We start from the raw sequence: 17,543 nt of genomic DNA on the forward strand, positions 1-17,543 counted from the left end.
ACAAGTGCATGTGTATGCATGTGTTCATGTGTGCAGGCACATGCAGAGACCACATGTTGAAATGGACCAGCTTCCTCAATCTTTGCTTTGTCATCTTATTTTTTCCCATTACTTTATTTATTCACTTTATATCCTGATTGCTGTCCACCCCTCTTCCTGGTCCCCCTCCCCCATCACACAGGCCTCCCTTCCCCCTTCCCCTTTTCTTCTCCTCTGAGAGGTGGAGCCCTCCCCCTAGGTTTCTCCCCAGGCACATCAAATCTCTATAGGACTAGGCAAGTCTCCTCCCACTGAGGCCAGATAAGGCAGCTCAGTTAGGGGGGATGGGATCCACAGGCAGGTGACAGATTTAGGGACAGCTTCCACTCCAGTTGTTGGAGGACCCAAGTGAAGACTGAACTGCACCCTAGAGCTCACCGATGAGTTAGTCTGACCATCAAAGCTCAGGGATCCATCTGTCACTGTTTCCCACCCCACAGAAGTGCTGGGGTTACACACGTCGTGTGCTGTCATACCCATGTTTTACATGGGTGCTGGAGATTTGAACTCAGGTCTCCATGCTTGCTTCTGAAGAAAGCATTTTACTGACAGAGCCATGCCCCTAGGCCCTCTACTCTCTTTAATTTTTCATTTTGAGATGGGAGTGGGGGACCTTCTTAAGTTACCCATGCACCAGGGTGACAGGCTGGGCCATTGAAGCACTCAGCTTGGATTGATAACTCTCAAGAACACATTATCTTCCCCTGAAAACCTTGAGGACTTTCTGTCACCTGGGGTTTCCTGTTATCCAATGGTCTCCTGGTGGGCAGCTCTCTGAAGGGTCTCGGCTTCTGGAAAGTTCTCTTACTGGTAGCTCTGTATCTCCTGTGTTTACAAGCCTTTATCTTGTGTCTTCATTTGGGTCTAGGTCATTGTGGTCTGTATTAGACACCAGGGCCTTCCTTGGGCATCAGTGGTTGAGCTCCTGTGAGTGTTGCTTGGTCTTTGGGCCCCATCTTCATCTCTGACTCTAAGGGGTGTGGTGGTGGTGGTAACAGCCTGCTAACTCAGCTGGCTCTCCCGTGGTATCTGAGAACTTCTTTCTTTGACTAGCATTTTCCTAAAAGGGTCCCAGGAGTCAATGGGGATGGGTCTATACAGAGGTGTGTGTCACACCTGTTTCTGGATTGGATGCTCACTTGCTTTATGGTATGGATAGCATCCCCTACAGGCTCAGTAGGATTCAAAGCATGAGACTCTAAACATCCAGTCAAAGGCAAGTGTGGATAGCACCTAGGGCCAGGCAGTCCCTTGGAGGCAGAAGCTGCCTCAAATGCAGAGGAAAGGAATTGTTTAGAATACATAAGAAAAACTGAGTAACTCCATCCTACCCTGCATGGTTCATTTCACACTGTTTCTCTGTGCCTGCTTGTGTTGATATGACAATGACAGAAACAAAGTCAGTTTCCTGTTCTCCATGCATCTATGAGCTGAAGGTGCATAGAGTTGGGGGTGAGGGGAGCACTTCCTTGTATTTGGGATTTCTGCTCTGTGGTAAGAGCAGACATGTATACACACAACATGCACAGAGAAAGACCATCTGGGAAACACAAGTGGTTCAGCTCTGGTGAGTCCCTCTAACATGAGTCCTGTGTCCTCCAGTCACGATGCATCGGTGGCCATCTTGGAATCTGCAGCTGGGGTTCTCACGCAAGATCCTCAAGAGATGGCATTCACTGTCGTTCTCTCATGGGGGGCTTAGAGGGCTTACAAGTTGGTGGATGAGTCCCCTCCCCAAGCAGGAGGTATAAGGAGTTGACAGTTACTGCCGGTAGGGGTAGTGGCGAACTTTTGGATGGTGTGTTTACTGCTCTAGTTGGCAGCGTAAACCTGGGAGAGCAGGGCCTAATAAATGAGATGTCCTAAAGTCTCTTGCAACAGCCAACTTTATTTACAGCATCGGGCAGTTTGTACTCTGAGGGCTGAGAGTTACAAGGATAAGCCACTCTGAGCAAAAATGTGTTTTTCCATAGAGGCATATGGATAACAACAGTCGAAGTGAATTCACTCTTATCCTCTACACTTTGGAGGAGCATGAAAACACACTCTAGAAAAAGTTATGTGTTTTGAAGACACTGCAGTCACAAGACTCTGGTTTCCTTCTATTTCAGAGTTTTCTCACAAGTGCTCGGAATCCTCACTGGATTCCATTCTTGGACTCTCGTTCTAACGGTGGTGGGGCTGTCTATTAGCTGTCCACGCTCCTGTAAGTAGCCTGGACAAACTCTTCCCCTCCCCCACCTCATGTATAGAACCTTAGGATAAGTTACAGGATATTGTGGATCATTAGTTGGATGCCCCCAGATTTGAATTAATATTGATCTCATGCAACATAAGAATGGGGTACCTAGGTTGGGGCTCTTGGAGAGCTCACTATGCCCAAGGCTGCTGTGGATTCCATTTAATAATAATAATAATAGTAATAATAATAATTACTATTAAATAGTAATTATTATTATTATTATTATTATTGGGGGAAATACATGCTTGGAAATTGTAATTTCATTATCTTTATTTTTACTTCGAATAATATTAATGGGCAAATCTTTAAAGGAAACACCACGGTAAGTCAAAAAGAAATCACTGAACGAGAAAGCCTTCCTGGGTTGGTTAGATGGCTCAACAGGTAAACACGCGCCCACGCGCCCACGCGCCCACGCGCTCACGCAACACATCACAAATACACACAAATAAATACCTTCCCCGCCCCCAAATTTAAAGAAAACTCTTGAACGACAGTAGCTTACTGCTTCAGGAAGAAAGCTCCTTCTGGTCTGCGTTAGTTACTGTGTTCCTTGCGGTGACCAAATCCCAGAGAAGAAACAGCCTGAGAAACATGAGGGGTGCAATGCATCATGGGAAGGGGTGGTATGAGGGCAGAAGCCTGGGTCACTGATCACATGGCTTCAGGAAGTTGGGTTGGACCTTAAAACCTCAAGGCCCACCCCCCCAGTGACTTGATTCCTACAGAGAGGTTCTTCCTTCTAGCTTCGCCAAAAAGCTCACCACCAGTTAGTGGAGTGGGAGCAGGCGTTTGAACTCACGAGCCCCTGGAGACAGCTTACACGCAGACTGCGGCGTTGCTGTGACCTTCACTGCTGATTATGGGGCTGGTCTGACTCCGGGCTTTCCTTGGCTTTCAGACTTACTGTGTATTCGACTGAACTGTTTCTCTTAAGAATCTCGTGTGTTCCTAAAAGTGGAAGACAGGCACCACTGGAGCGGATAATTAATGCCACGCGGCCTGCAGGAATCGGAAGGTTGGCTCTGTGTTGTTTGTGATGAGGAGTGGCCCCACCCGGGGACTGTGTGTTCCTGTCCTTCCTGCCTGTCTCATAGCCAACCCCCTTCATGGGGCGATCCACAAGCCACACGTCCCCAGATCCAAGGAGAGTAAATGGAAGAGGGGTTGTAGTCTGGCTGCCCCAGGACCACGTTTATAATGGGCCTGCCTGCCAAGTGGTTGCTGACTTGAAATGTCCCGGATGAGGAGGCAGTGTACCATCCAAACAAGGGTGCGCGGAGTCCTGAAAAAGCCAAAGAAGGGGGGGAAAATCTAGGCAAAAATCAAAGGAAACGGAGTGGTGGCCAGGAAGTTGGGCTCTTCCCCAGCTCTCTGTTCCTTTGGCCAGAGTTCCTTCAACGGGACCCCAGATGGTCAGTCTCCAGACACAGTAGGGCAGGTCCTCAGAACCGGGTCATGCCCTGGCTCCAAGGGACCAATAACTCCTGCACCTGGGAGAGGCACGCATGCCCCAAACTAATGTCGTTAATGAAGGGAGCCAAGGACCAGGCTGCTGTCCAGGTCCCTGGGCCTCTGTTGGTTCTCTGTCTCCACCCATTCCCAAATCTCATCATTGGGGGTCCAGCTCTGGACTGTCCTAGGATTGTCCTTTGGATGTAGACAAGAGTGTGCCACAAAGCCAACCACAAATCAGAAAACCCACCCTGAGGAAAACCCTTGGCCAGGAGAAACCCCGAGTCTCAGGTTTCTCCAGTAACAACCTTAATTAAAACTAGGTTACATTACTGTCAGAGGCCCATGACTACTTAGTTCTTCCCAGACCTTCCAGGCTTCTCCTTGGCTGGGTTAGGTAGGTCTGAGGGTGCAGAGCATTGAGCCAGGCAACGGATAAATGCAAACTTCAGAGACCAAACCCAGACTCTCACTCATTAAGTGTCTAGGGGCAGGTGATGATTGTGTCTGTGTGAGCCTCTGTTACTGATCTGTAAAATGGGTAGCAGTAAGACCTACCTCAGAGGGTTGCTGGGAAATTTGGGTGAGAAATAGAACACCTTGGGATTGCTAAGTCTGGGCAGAGTGAGCAGCCGGGTAGTGCACAAAAGCTACCACAGACCCAGATGTATTCATCCTTCGGGTTTAGGTCATTACCAGTATTGTGTACAAACTTGCCTCATGGATAATCTCAGTGTCTGGCTTTCCAGCACATTTAGGATTTAGTTACCTTGAATAGAGAACACTCAGGTGATTCTTTTTTTTTTTTTTTTTTCGGAGCTGGGGACTGAACCCAGGGCCTTGTGCTTGCTAGGCAAGCGCTCTACCACTGAGCTAAATCCCCAACCCCACACTCAGGTGATTCTTAAATAAACCCATCCTGCTCATTTTCACAATTTTATGAAGAAAGTTACCTAATCCCCATTTCACAGGTGATAAAATTGAGGCCCAGAACCTCTTAGCCATTCACCCTCAATCCCATAACAATTATTTGGCGGTGGCTGGTATTGAAGGGCCAGGGCTTGGGGTAGCTTTAATAACTATCACTGGAGAGAGTTTGACTTACTCCTTCCAGTAAGTTAAGAGCTTAAGCACTGCCCACATGCAGCACAGTCTAGCCCGATTGTGTGGCTGTTGTTTGCGGAATCCTTGCTGATGAGATTCAGCCTGTGTGTTCATTCCGGGTCCTACTGTCCTGGGTAAACAATGCCTCCCTACTAGGATGGTGGAATCCACACCCCACAGGGGACCCAGAGCCAAGAAGGCAGAGGGCCTAGCTTGGCTGCATAGAGGGGATTGATGGGTGGAGATACTCCGGGGAGGGAAGTTCCCTCACCCTCCATCCCCAGCCTCATAAACCAGGCAAACCACACGCCCCCCACTGAGGATTCACATGCCCTGGCATCGGTCCAGAGCAGAAGAGGCCGCACCTGTTTGCAATGTAATTTCATCATTATCAGCCTGTACCCAGCTGAAATTCAAACGCTGGGGGAGGGAGGGGAGCACGGGTGGGAGGGGGTGCTGGGGAGGAAGGCTGATCGAGTGTCTTAAATTGCCTGCACTTTAATGCCTTATATAAAATTTTCCTGCACTGCGTGTTACCATAAATAAGAGCTTGCTGCACAGGCCCACAGCCGGGGTGGCTTCGCGTTCATACTCCCACACCATCTGCAGGCGCTGGCTCCTCCTCCTCTGCAGCCGCTGGCTCCTCCTCCTCGCCGACGATGGTGCCTTGAGCTGCCTTCTCCTTTTGCCTCACTTCACCCAGCTCCGTGCGTGATTCCGTATGGGGAAGCATTTGGGATTCAGGGTCCACAGAACCAGTCTCCTTCAGGGGCTCATCTCTGCTTTAGAGGGAGGGGGGCGGGGACAAATCTCATGATCCTCAGATCCTATCTAGAAACCTCCGTTCAAATCCACAGTCCACCAGGAGGGCTGCAGACGGACGGCGTAATCCCCAGTCCTGCCCCCACAAACCCCAGCAGATATTGGGGTCACTGGGGTGCGAGCCAACCATTCCAAAGGAAATGCATTCAGGATGCACCTGGACAATCGTCCTGGTTTCTCTGCAGGGGCAGAGATAGAGGTAATTTCCGCACCGGTGAGGTGCAGCTTCCTTTGCTGTTTACCACGGGCTTGCTGAATACCCAAGGATTGCCTAGAGCAGAGGTGGCTGGAGTGATTACGATGATGATGACAGGAGAGGAGAAGAGTGAGCAGGAAGGGAAGAGGAAGGTTAAGTAGGTAGAGAGGAAGAGGGTTAGTGGGAAGGGAGGAGGGTGAGCAGGAAGGAAGGAGGAGGGTAATGAGGAAGGGAGGAGGATGAGCAGGTAGAGAGGAAGAGGATGAGTAGGAAGGGAAGAGGAAGGTTGAGCAAGTAGGAGGAGGGTGAGTGGGAAGGGAGGAGGGTGAGCAGAAAGGGAGGAGGAGGGTGAGGAGGAAGGGAGGAGGGTGAGCAGGTAGAGAGGAAGAGGATAAGTAGGAAGGGAAGAGGAAGGTTAGCAAGTAGAGAGGAGGGTGAGTGGGAAGGGAGGAGGGTGAGCAGGAAGGGAGGAGGAGGATAAGGAGGGAGGAGGGTGAGCAGGTAGAGAGGAAGAGGGTGAGTAGGAAGGGAAGAGGAAGGTTGAGCAAGTAGAGAGGAGGAGGGTGAGTGGCCATCCTTCTGATTACCTGGCCACCTCTCAATAAACCCCTTACATTCAGTACCCCCATATCAAGCTTTGGGGGGAGCTCACACCAAGGTAAACAACATGTCTGTCTGACACTATCCGGCATTCTGCCTGGCTTGCTGTATTAGGACTGAGACAGCAATAGGGACCGCTCACACTGTATCCTGTCTCTGTCAGTGGAGTAATCCACTACATCTGATGGCTGTGGCCCCATGTGACATGTTGATGTCACCATCAGTTTGTGCTAATCAACTTGGAACAGTACAGGATCTAAGTGTCCCTCAAACATTGACACACCCTCCGCCTTTACTGTTGCATTTCGTAGTGTTGTTCTGGCTTGACCACTTGCATGTGGTTCCGTTTGTCTCTTGTGTCTGATCTCTTAATGCTTGATCTAACTGTTGTTTGATTATTGCTATTTGCATTTATTTCTTCATTTATCTTGTCTGTGTGGAGGCCAGTTGGTCCTGACTTAGGGAAGACATTCAGGTTATCAGACTTAGCTACAAGTGCCTTGTCTCACTGAGCCATCTTGCCAGCCCTAACCACTGTTTTGTTGTTGTTGTTTGTTTTTGTGTTGGAGTTGGGGACTGAACCCAGGGCCTTGGGCTTGCTAGGCAAGCACTCTACCACTGAGCTAAATCTCCAGTCCCTGTTGTTTCATTTTTTAGACTGGCTTTCACTCTGTAGCCTTGGTTGGCTTGAAACTCATTATGTGTACCAGGCTGGTCTTGAACTCGCAGAGATCCGCCTGCCTTTCTGCCTGGGATTAAAGGACCATTATAGTTTTAAATAAGCATTTTACTTGTGTCATCTTCCTTAGGAAATATTTATGGATTTTCATAGGCACTATGTGTTCCGTTCCCTCTCTCCCAATACAAGGGGAAAAACCCACAACAAACCGATAACTCTGACATTTAATTCTCCCTGTTCACTGTGAAGAATTTGGAAGAGTCTGGTGAACGGAAAGGCAAGAGGATAAGCTGGTCTAGTCCTCACTGTATTGTGACCCAATCTGGTCCAGTCTGCTCCAGGGCATCATGGGAGGAGTCTGTGCAAATATGGCTTCCCAGACCCACCCCTGACTTAGGCTTCCTGAAGGAACTGCCCTAGTATCCCTGTCTCCCTACCTGGCCTAAGGACATAGAATGGACATCGGAGAAACACAGCCTAGGGCTACTTTGGGAGACGCTGGTCCACCACCTTCTCCTTGCCTTCCATTTCCATGGAGGCCCTGACCAGCCCATTCAACAGGTCTTTAATTTCTGTGACCCCGAGGTCATCTGTTTTCAGAGCATGAAATATGGCCGCCTGGCCAGGACAGAAGCCAGGAAGAGGTGCGCCAGTGGGGAGCCTCCTGTCTAGGGAGCGTGACTAATGATGATGAGGGTGTTGGGGAGGGCAGAATTCATTTGGCTGCTTGTTCCCCAGGGATTAACTCTTGGTGGGCTCTTGAGCCTCCAACCCCAGGTGCCTGGCTTTCCTGCACGCTGGGCTCTGGACTTCTATTCACCCACATCAGGGGGCGGGTCTAAGGTAGGAAAGGGGAAAAAAGGAGGCAGAAAATGGGGTAGAATGGAGAGGGGAGATGCGTCGTGCACGTGTGCACGTGCGCGCGCGCACACACACACACACACATACACACATACACACACACACACACACACACACACACAATTCAGTACAAGCTTCTTACTCCTTCCCCGTGTGCACTGATGTTAAACCATGGACAAACTCCATCTCTTTTGCCAGGAGGGAACCTGGGTGTGGCTGCATCAGGCCCGGTCCAGTGCTACCTGTGGGAACTGGACCTCTAGTGGGTCACTGACCAAACAGATCAAGTGAAAGCTATCACAGGATGGGGATGACCACATATGACAGAGGAGAAGCCAGGGGAACACAAGATGAGAAGTGTGCCTGTGTATTGGGGGGGGGGGGGAGGTAAAGCACAGAAAATTACTACAGCGCGCGCGCGCACACACACACACACACACACACACACACACACACACCCTTAAAAATAAAGAAAAGAGACCCTTACCTCTGACCATAGCATCCCAGCCTGGCAGCCAAGAAACCTGTTGGACATACAGAGTTAGGGGTCTTGATAAAGTTGGGTTTTTTTTTTTCTTATATGTAGTGCTGGGCACAAAGCTGAGGGCCCTAAACATCCTAGGCCAGTGTTCTCGAGCTTGCTTCACAGTCGGCTACATTCCCAGGCCTCTTTTCATCTCTCAGATTTGAGACAGAGTCTACTAAGTTGTCTAGGCTGGTCCCAAACTTATGATCCTCCTGCCTCAGCCTCCTAAGTAGCTGGGGTTATAGGCCTAGGTCCCCACATCCAGCTCCAACTGAGAGATCCTAGTAGAAGTAGACTGGGGTGACAGCTCCACCACCTGAGTCTCCAACCAGCAATTTTAGGGGAAAATCACAAAGCTCGGAAACTGTGGCTGTGGGTCCTGATGGTGCTCAGAGAGGAATCTCAGATTTAAAAAAAAAAAATGGCCGTAGGATCCACGCCAGAGAGTCCTCCTTAAGGACCCCCCAGATCTGCTCTCTGCACGGACGGATACATAAACCGGACAAGTTCGTCCTCCAGCCTTGGGGTTCAGGGTGCTTTGCCTCGAGGGCACATCTCTAAGTGGTCCAGGCACTCTGCCATGTCGCTGACTCGTCTACCTTTCGCTTTTAAAACCAGGAGGAATTCCAAGAAAATTTGATCCATATGTCCGCTTCCTCTACGCTTAAATCATGAAAGTGCTGCTGTGGGTTTTAAGAGCCATTGATGTCCAGAACACCTTGCGGAAGATCTTTAAAATAAGCATCTCGGAGTGTCTTTTTACTTTTGGTTGGATTTTGCTCTGGGTAAGTGAATTCAAACAATGTGATTTTGGGGGCTGGGGATGGGGGGGGTCATGCACCAGAAACCCCAACCAAGGATCTGTGAGAAATCTGACCCTCTTCTGCTCACGCCTGCAGGTTCCCTTGAGATGTGGCTATTCGGGGCAAGAAGATGGATCCTTTCCCAGTAGAGTGGTGCGGCTGCTCTCGGGGGCTGTTATACATCTTCCTTTGCATTTCAACTCTCCATCTCAACCATGTTGGCTCTGGTGAAGGGAGACCTAATCCTTCTATTCCAGTGGGTTTGTTATATCTGAACAGGAGCTTGAATCTGCAGCCAGCTTCAGGTTTAGCGTCTTCATTAGGCGCCCAGAGGGCAGCTGAGTTCTAGAATGGCTGCTTCCTCACATACAGTGCGCCAGGGCTGACCTGTTGAGAAAGGTGATTTTGTAAGATATATAATCCTCAGGTCAGAAACTCCACCCACAAGGGAAAAGTCCTAAGTGTAGAGCAATATGGGCTTGCACTCAACAATATCACACACACACACACACACACTCACACACACACACACACACTCATACACATACACAGACACACACATACACATACATACACATACACAGACACACACATATACACACACACATACACACACAAACAGACACACACATATACACACACACATACACACACAGACAGACACACACATACACATACATACACATACACAAATAGACACACACACACACACACACACACACACACTTTTCCCCAAAAGACACTGCTCCTGGCCCAGTAGGTAGGCGTGTGTGAAGGAAACCACCTTTGTCTTCCATCGTCTGGGGTAGGAACACTGCAGAGATAGGAGAGGGGAAGGCTGTGGTTGTGTGTGATCTAAAGGGAACAGGTGGGTGTTCATGTCCATAAAGGATCAAGGAACGATGCAGAAAGTTAGAGCAGAAATGGAGACTCAGAGGATAAGAGGTGGGAAGGAGAGGAGTACGACTTGCCAATTAGAATAAGAAGAACCTAAGGGAAGAAGAAGACAGAAAGTGAGGGACATAGGACCTGAAGAGCTATCTGCACAGACCTGGTATGGCAAGGGTATTGAATAGGTGGCCTAGCTCACTGGTCTGTGGCAAAAGGGCCCTTAGATCTACAGGAGGGAGCTTGGTGAGAAGGTTCTATCCCCACCCCTCCTCAGAAGAAACCTCTACCTGAGAGGGAGACTTTCTATCTCCCTCCTGGCATTTATGCAGAAAGTTTGAGAAGCCTGGCCACCTAGACTTTCCAGAAGAGCTGACCCAAGGAGATCCCCGGTGTAGATAGGGGAGCGGGGCTGGGCTCTAAATAAAGAACAATTTGAGACCGAAAGATGGCACAGTGGCTAAGAGTGTTGCTGCTCTTCTGTTGGATGTGAGTTTGGTTCCCAATGCCCATGTCAGGTGACTTACAACTACCTGTAACTCCATCCCCCAGGGGATCTGATGCCCACTTCTGGCCTCTTCAGGCATGCACACTAATGTGCACATATACAGACTCATACACATACAAACATATGCATATGTTTACATGCATACATACACATATGTGTACAAAGAATGAACACACTCAAGACTCTCAGTACACATACAAACATATATACATTTATGTGCATGCATACACATGTGTGTACAAAAAATGAACACACTTATGACCCTCAGTATACATACAAACATATATATGTGCATGCATACACATGTGTACAAAAATGAACAATCTTAAGACTCTCAACACATACAAACATACATATGTACACGCATGCATACACACATGTACACAAAGAATGAACACACTTAAGACTCAGTAACCCATACAAACATATATGCATGTACATGCATGCATACCTACATGCGTACAGAGAATGAACACGCTTAAGACTCTCAGTACACACCAGGGAAAAGTTATCTCATTGAGCTGTGAGGGGCTTCTGCCTAACTGGATTTAAGCCGACCCCAGATGAACCCTGAACACAGGGTGCCATGCTGTGGCTTCTATAAGCACCCGAGCACACGCCTCACTCTTCTCCTCCTTATAGCTTCATGCTTCCCGTGTGACTAGCCCTCCAAACATGGCTGGTGGGCATGCCTGCAATCCCGGCCTTAGGAGGTGGAGGTAAGAGAATTGTAAATTCAAGGCTAGCCTGGAGTGCATGGTGAGTCCTGTCTCAAGAAAATGCTACTTAGGGGCTGGGGAGAGGGCTCAGTAGGGTAAGCATGTGCTGTTTAAGCTTCAGGACCTAAGTTCAGACCCCCACAACCCGAACAAAGCTTAGTGACCGCATGTACCTACAGGGAGACAGGAGATAATGACCAAAGGATCCCCCAGAAACTTGTGGGCCACCCAGCTAGGCATATACAGCAGGGGACAGCGAGAGATGGTGTCTAAAGTAATATGGAAGGTGAGGGCTGACCTCTAAGTATTCACACACACACACCGAAGTTTAAGAGGCTACGGCTTGGATCTGTCCCGAAAATTAGATGTGAGTTGTCATACCTGTGTGTTGTTTGGGAGCGGGTCTGTAGTGTTTGTCTTTAGCTTGTCAAAGGAACTCAAACAGAAGAGGAAAAGCCACCTCACTGTGTGTCCCCATCTCTGTGTTTTTGTCTCTCTGTCTCTGTCTCTGTCACTCTCTGTCTGTCTGTCTCCCTGCATTTTCTGTCTGGCTCTGGAAGAAGCTAGCTTTACCAGGTGTGGTATGGACACTGGATGACTTGAAGAAGGTTTCCTCAATTGGGAGTGGTGGCTGCCGGGGTTAAGGTAAAGGGTGAAATGAGGTTCTTGTGACATCCCAGGCCACGACTTGCCTGCCTGCTCACACAGGGCCAGCATCATCCTCACTGTCACTGACCCATCCTAGGCTAAGGTGATAGGCAAGGTGCTCCCAGTGGGACTGGTCCACGCAGAACTCTTTCAAAGCGTACTCACACTCACCTCCTAGCTTGAAACCAGGGAAACTGAGGCCTGAAGTCAACTGAGGATATATCCACTATCCATTTGGGCATGACAGAGCCACACCAGGCCTCTGAATGCCAGCCCAGAGCCACTGCCACCTCCTGTCCCAAATACATTTGTATAACCCAGCCAAGGAGGCCGCTCAGCCATCTGCCCTTGATCCCAGCTGGGACCTGGGACCCTTTAATGTCACAAGCGCCTTTTAACGTAGTCCTTTAAAAATCAAAGGCTCCTGCTTTTGCTCTCTTGTGTCACCCTCCGGACGCTCAGCGAGCTTTATCTGCTTCACTTAAGACAGAGAGCGAGAGAAAAGATGATGATGAAGATGAAGTACTACACAGAAGAATCCCGCAGTCCCCGGAATCTTAACGAGCAGCTCTGGTTCCTATCAGCTTCAAGATGCCCTTATTAAGCCTCACCCGGCTCGTGTGGCCCAGCCGGTTCTTTACAGGGTCAGATCAATCAACGCAGCCTGCGCCTGTGGGCTGTGAGCCTACCGTGAGAGGCCTTGCCATGGGGTGTTACCGGACCCTAACACTATGCCAGGCCTGCCAAAGAGGACACACGACGTCACTAAGCTTGCGCATGCGCGCGCACGCACACGCACACAGACTCCTTGGAACCACAGTTCTCTCCCGCCCCCATTTTTCCCCTCTTTAAAGTACACTCAGGACCCCACAGAAGCTTTCAAAGCTGGGTGGTGAACACGAGCCATGACAGTAGCCGTACAGACAGCATCTGCTTGGCTGTGCTGTGTCAGCGACCATGGTTGGTCCTTTGCACCTTCAATCGTTGTCTTGGGGGGCGATGCGGAGGCGTTCAAGCTAAACGCAGGGAATGGTGGCACAGGGTTCAAATCCTGGCTGCCTCTCTGCCTCGGGCCTTTGGACAAGCCACTAATTCTCTCTTTGCCTCCCTTTCTGACACCGTTGATAACCTATCTGTCGCAGAAAGTAAAGTTTGGGTGCCTCCCAAGAAACCACTGAGGACCTGGGATCCATTTAGACCTTTCAATAAAATTGTTTTATTTTGATGTGTGTGCACACATGTGTCTGTGTGTGTGTGCATGGAGGTCAAAGGTCAGCTTCTGATGTCACTTCTCAGGACACTATCCTCTTCAGATTTTTTGGGAGAGAGAGACTGCAACTCTCTCACTGGGACCTGGGCCTCAACAATTTGGCTATGCTGACCAGCCAACCAGCCCCAAGAATCCACCTGTCTCCTCATACCCAAAGCCAGCACCACACCTGGATTTTTTTTCACACAGCTTCTGGGGATGGAACTCAGATTCCTGTACTTACAAAGCATGCATGCACTTTACTGAGTCATCTCTCCAGCTCCCCCCCCCCCATCAAGTGATTTATGAAGCACCTACTATGTGCTGGATTCTTGAGTATTTCCAATACAGCCAGATGAAATGTAAGATGTTTTTCCCCTCTGCTGAGACTCTGTACTGGAGTCTCATGTCTCCTTTCCACATCAGGGTCTAGGCTCAACTACCCTATACCCGTACACATATTGTTGGGGGTGGGTAAAAAGTTATTTGAAATATTGGGGATGGGCCTAGGGACCCACACATTCAGGGTAAACATTCTACTTCTGAGCTTCAGCCTTAGCCCTTGAAACATATATAGTTTTTCTTTTGTTTTGTTGGAAATTAAAATGTAATGACATTATATTTTACTGTGCCCCTTTCCCTTGAAAATATCTATTTCATCTCTCAGCCATTTTCTAGCCACGTGTTTGGTCTAAAACCTATCTGCGTGGCCTCTGTCTCTGCAGGTGGGATGGAGAAATGGACGGTACACGGGAGTTCGCATTACTGAGGAAGAAAGCCACACCTGTTGGGAGGCATGGGGAAACTGTCTTATGCTTCAGCTAAGAACAGAGGATGCGAATATCATATTCCTGGGGACACAGTCCAAAGTCAGAGAAAAACTGTAGCGTTGGAGAGAATGGCGAGGCCCCATGCATCCAGGGTCAGCATCTGACCTCTGAGCTGTAGCCCACTCCCAACTCCATCTCATTGTTAGTGGGTGATGTAGCATGAACACAGGCAAGCCATCTCCACGCCTCAAGGAGAAAACTGAGGTGCACAAAGCTCTCCTCACTTCCTCCAGGTCACACAAGACCGGTTAGGTCTCTCCACTCAGCACCACCTTTATTGCGCATGTGCTGAGGATGAGTATCAGAGACGAGCTGTTCTGTCACGCGCATGTGTGTGTGAATGCACGCGTTTCTAAGCGCTTCAGTGCAAAGTAGATGATCGTCGTAGTTTTGTAGTGATTAGTAACAGTTTGCCACGTATTTAAAATTTAGTTAACAATACACGTTTCTGACCGCTTGATTTCCTCAGAAAGCTGAACACCGGAAAAGCTAGCTTTATCTTTTCTGGATTTCTGGGCTGAATTTTCCTCTTAGAGACGTGGCTGGGGTGGGATCAGCTCCAGGCTCATTTCTAGGGTAGAACTTACTTTCTTCTTCTGTGTGTCTTATGAAGATGCTGACATTCCTGGGGCCAGAAGGAGGGGGCTCTTGGTCTCAGGGTGGGCTGACCCCCAGTACAGTAGGACGGCGCCGCTCCTGACGTCAGCGAGGGATGGACCCAGCTCAGAACCCTTCACTTGGTTCCAGGATTAATCTGTTCTCTGCCCCCTCCTTTCTTTGTCCCTCCCTCTCTCCCCTTCTTCCTTTTTTCTTTCTCCTTTCTTTTTTAGATACTGGCAGTGGAAGCCAGGGGCTAAATCCACTCGTTAAATAAGCGCTCTACCGTGGAGCCAAACCACATCTTCCATAATCTCTATTTTCGTTAATTCAAAGCTCAATCTCACAACTAAATCAACAAAATACCTTCACCCTATTGACCAAATGTAAACCATAGGCTACAGGCATCCTCAAGGGCAGGGCCTGAACATGGGGGTTTAGGAATCATGGTGGCTATCTTTGGATCTATCCACCTCAGTGTCAATAAGCATTTGGTGACTAAATGACCGGAAATACAAAGCTGGAGACAGAAATACAAGCTGGCTCTTCCCTCCAGAAACATAGTCTGAATGTTTCCTCAGGCTTGTAAGTCACCTCCAGCTTTGAGGTTTCCAATTATTCCACCAACATCAAGTGCCTCAAGCCTGGGCCAGGCAGGGAATTAAATGCCCTAAGCAAGCAGCCAAGGAGAGGCAGAAAGCCCATATATCACACGGCCTCCGCAGGGCCAGGAGCCTTGTTGAAATGCCGACAGTGTTTTTATGCTCAGAGGATGGTGGTAATGGGGAACATATTTGCAGTAGATAGTGAAACATTGGGGTGCCTGGCAGTCGTTAACTCCTCAACCCAAACGGTAGGTACTGACTGTGGGTCCAGGGCTGTGTCTCCTGGGAATCCTAAGTTACATTCACCCTGCTTTCTAAAAGCTGGACCACCCTTCTGTGTTCTGCTGAACTCTTCCTATCATAAGCTAGAGTGTGTGTGTGCATGTATGCATGTGTGTGAATGCACATGCATGAGTATATGTGTGTGCATGTATGCATAAGTATGTGTATGTGTGTGTTTGTGCATGATTGGGCATGTGTGTGTGCTTGCATAAGTATGTGTTTATGTATGCATGCATATGTGTATGTGTGTGTTTGTGCATGTGTGTATGTGCATATCTGTGTGTGTGATGCATAAGTGTGTGTGCATGAGTGTGTATATGTGTGTGTGTTTCTTTGGGTGTGCGTATGTATGGGAGTGTGTGTGCTTTGTATGTGTACATCTGTGTGTGTGTGCATGAGTGTGTATATGTGTGTGTGTTTCTTTGGGTGTGCGTATGTATGGGAGTGTGTGTGCTTTGTATGTGTACATCTGTATGTGCATGCATAAGTGTGTGTGTATGTGTATACATGTGTGTATATGCATTGTGCGCATATGAATGGGCATGTGTGTGTGTGTGTGAACATTGAGGGACAGGGTGATGGAATGATGGTTTATAAGTGCGGCCTGTGGACTCAAGCCCTGTGTCCCAGCAGCTGGTGTACCTGTTGGCTCTTCTTTGGCATGCACCCTGCTGGGATCTCCACTAAGCACTTCATGTATAGAGAAGACGGGGTTCCATCACTGACCCTATCATGGTGCAGAAAGATCAGTAACTTGTCCGAGGTTATACATTCTGGAGCAGGGAGAGCCAAAAGGTAGTGTGGGAAGTGCCCCGAGCAGCAAGTTGTGATGCTGTGATGGGTGTCCAGGATGATGCTCTTCTTCTAGTCTCTCTCCAACTAAGACAGAGGTCCAGGACAGCAAGGTTCAGAGCTCTTCTAGCCTCACCTCTGGTACCACCACAGTCTAATTGGCCAAAGACAAGAGTGGTTCTGGGTGGCAGAGACAGCCAGTGCAAAGGTCCTGAGATATCACAGACCACAGAGGGCACTATGTTCTCTGACTGCAATGCTTTCCCATTGCCTAAGCTGCCACCTAGCTACCTTCAGCGGCTCCTCTGGGTGTCACCTCCTCTGAGAAGCCTTCCACTACCCCTGACTGGGCCAACATTTTTCATCATGGGGACATTTTGCCATATTGACATTCTTGACAGTGGCTATGTCTAATGTCATCATTCACCAGTGCTGTCCAGTATCTTCCCTCTTTGAAGCACTGAGGAAACAGTGACAGAGGGGACAAAGGAAAGCCAGAGTGGGCTGTGGGAGAGAGGAAACAGGAGACACAGAGCTCGGTGTATACCTCAGTCATGTGACAGCATGCTCTCTCTGTCTCTGTCTCTCTGTCTCTCTCTGTCTCTGTCTCTCTGTCTCTGTCTCTGTCTGTCTCTGTCTCTCTGTCTGTCTTTCTCTGTGTGTGTGTGTGTGTGTGTGTGTGTGACAGTCACAACCACAACATCCTCAAGGTTAAATGGACACAGACACTTGGGCTGTGACTCTTAGGCACAGCTGGGTGACTAGAGAATTATTGGGGGGGCATGTAGAGATGGATATGATGAGAGAGATGGAGAGAAACCTGGGGTGGGGGGAAACCCCAGACAGAACAGGTTTTGGTAGAGGAAAACAGAGCATTTAGGCATGTCAGACAAGAAAAACAACATCCCCAAGATAGGCGGGACAGCAAGAGTCCACAGAGCTGCTGGAGAGCCAGGAGCAAATGAATGGAGGTAACAGTGGGTGAGAGGGAGCTGAGAGCAAGGATGCTGACATCAGAACTGAGTTCGAATCCCCCCCACTGCCATCTGGAAACCATCCGGCCTTGAACAAGTTACTTTGGGGACCACTCCTTCTTTT

General features: G+C 49.0%; 1 long non-coding RNA gene across 7 annotated transcripts in view; it reads right to left on the bottom strand.

Moving 5' to 3' along the window:
- Nucleotides 1-1,907: 1,907 nt before the first annotated feature.
- LOC108352451 (uncharacterized) overlaps nucleotides 1,908-17,543 on the bottom strand; it is a 30,272-nt gene continuing 14,636 nt past the window's right edge. For 6 of the 7 annotated variants that reach the window (XR_005491987.2, XR_005491988.2, XR_010056534.1 and 3 more), the window contains 2 exons: nucleotides 8,486-9,714; nucleotides 1,908-5,619 (listed from right to left, as the gene is read on the bottom strand). This is a non-coding gene — a long non-coding RNA (uncharacterized LOC108352451). The remainder of the gene's footprint in view (nucleotides 5,620-8,485; nucleotides 9,715-17,543) is intronic. The other variant, XR_010056536.1, reaches the window with a different exon arrangement.

Source organism: Rattus norvegicus, chromosome 12 (genome assembly GCF_036323735.1).
Source record: "Rattus norvegicus strain BN/NHsdMcwi chromosome 12, GRCr8, whole genome shotgun sequence".
In the NCBI taxonomy this organism is placed as follows: domain Eukaryota; kingdom Metazoa; phylum Chordata; class Mammalia; order Rodentia; family Muridae; genus Rattus; species Rattus norvegicus.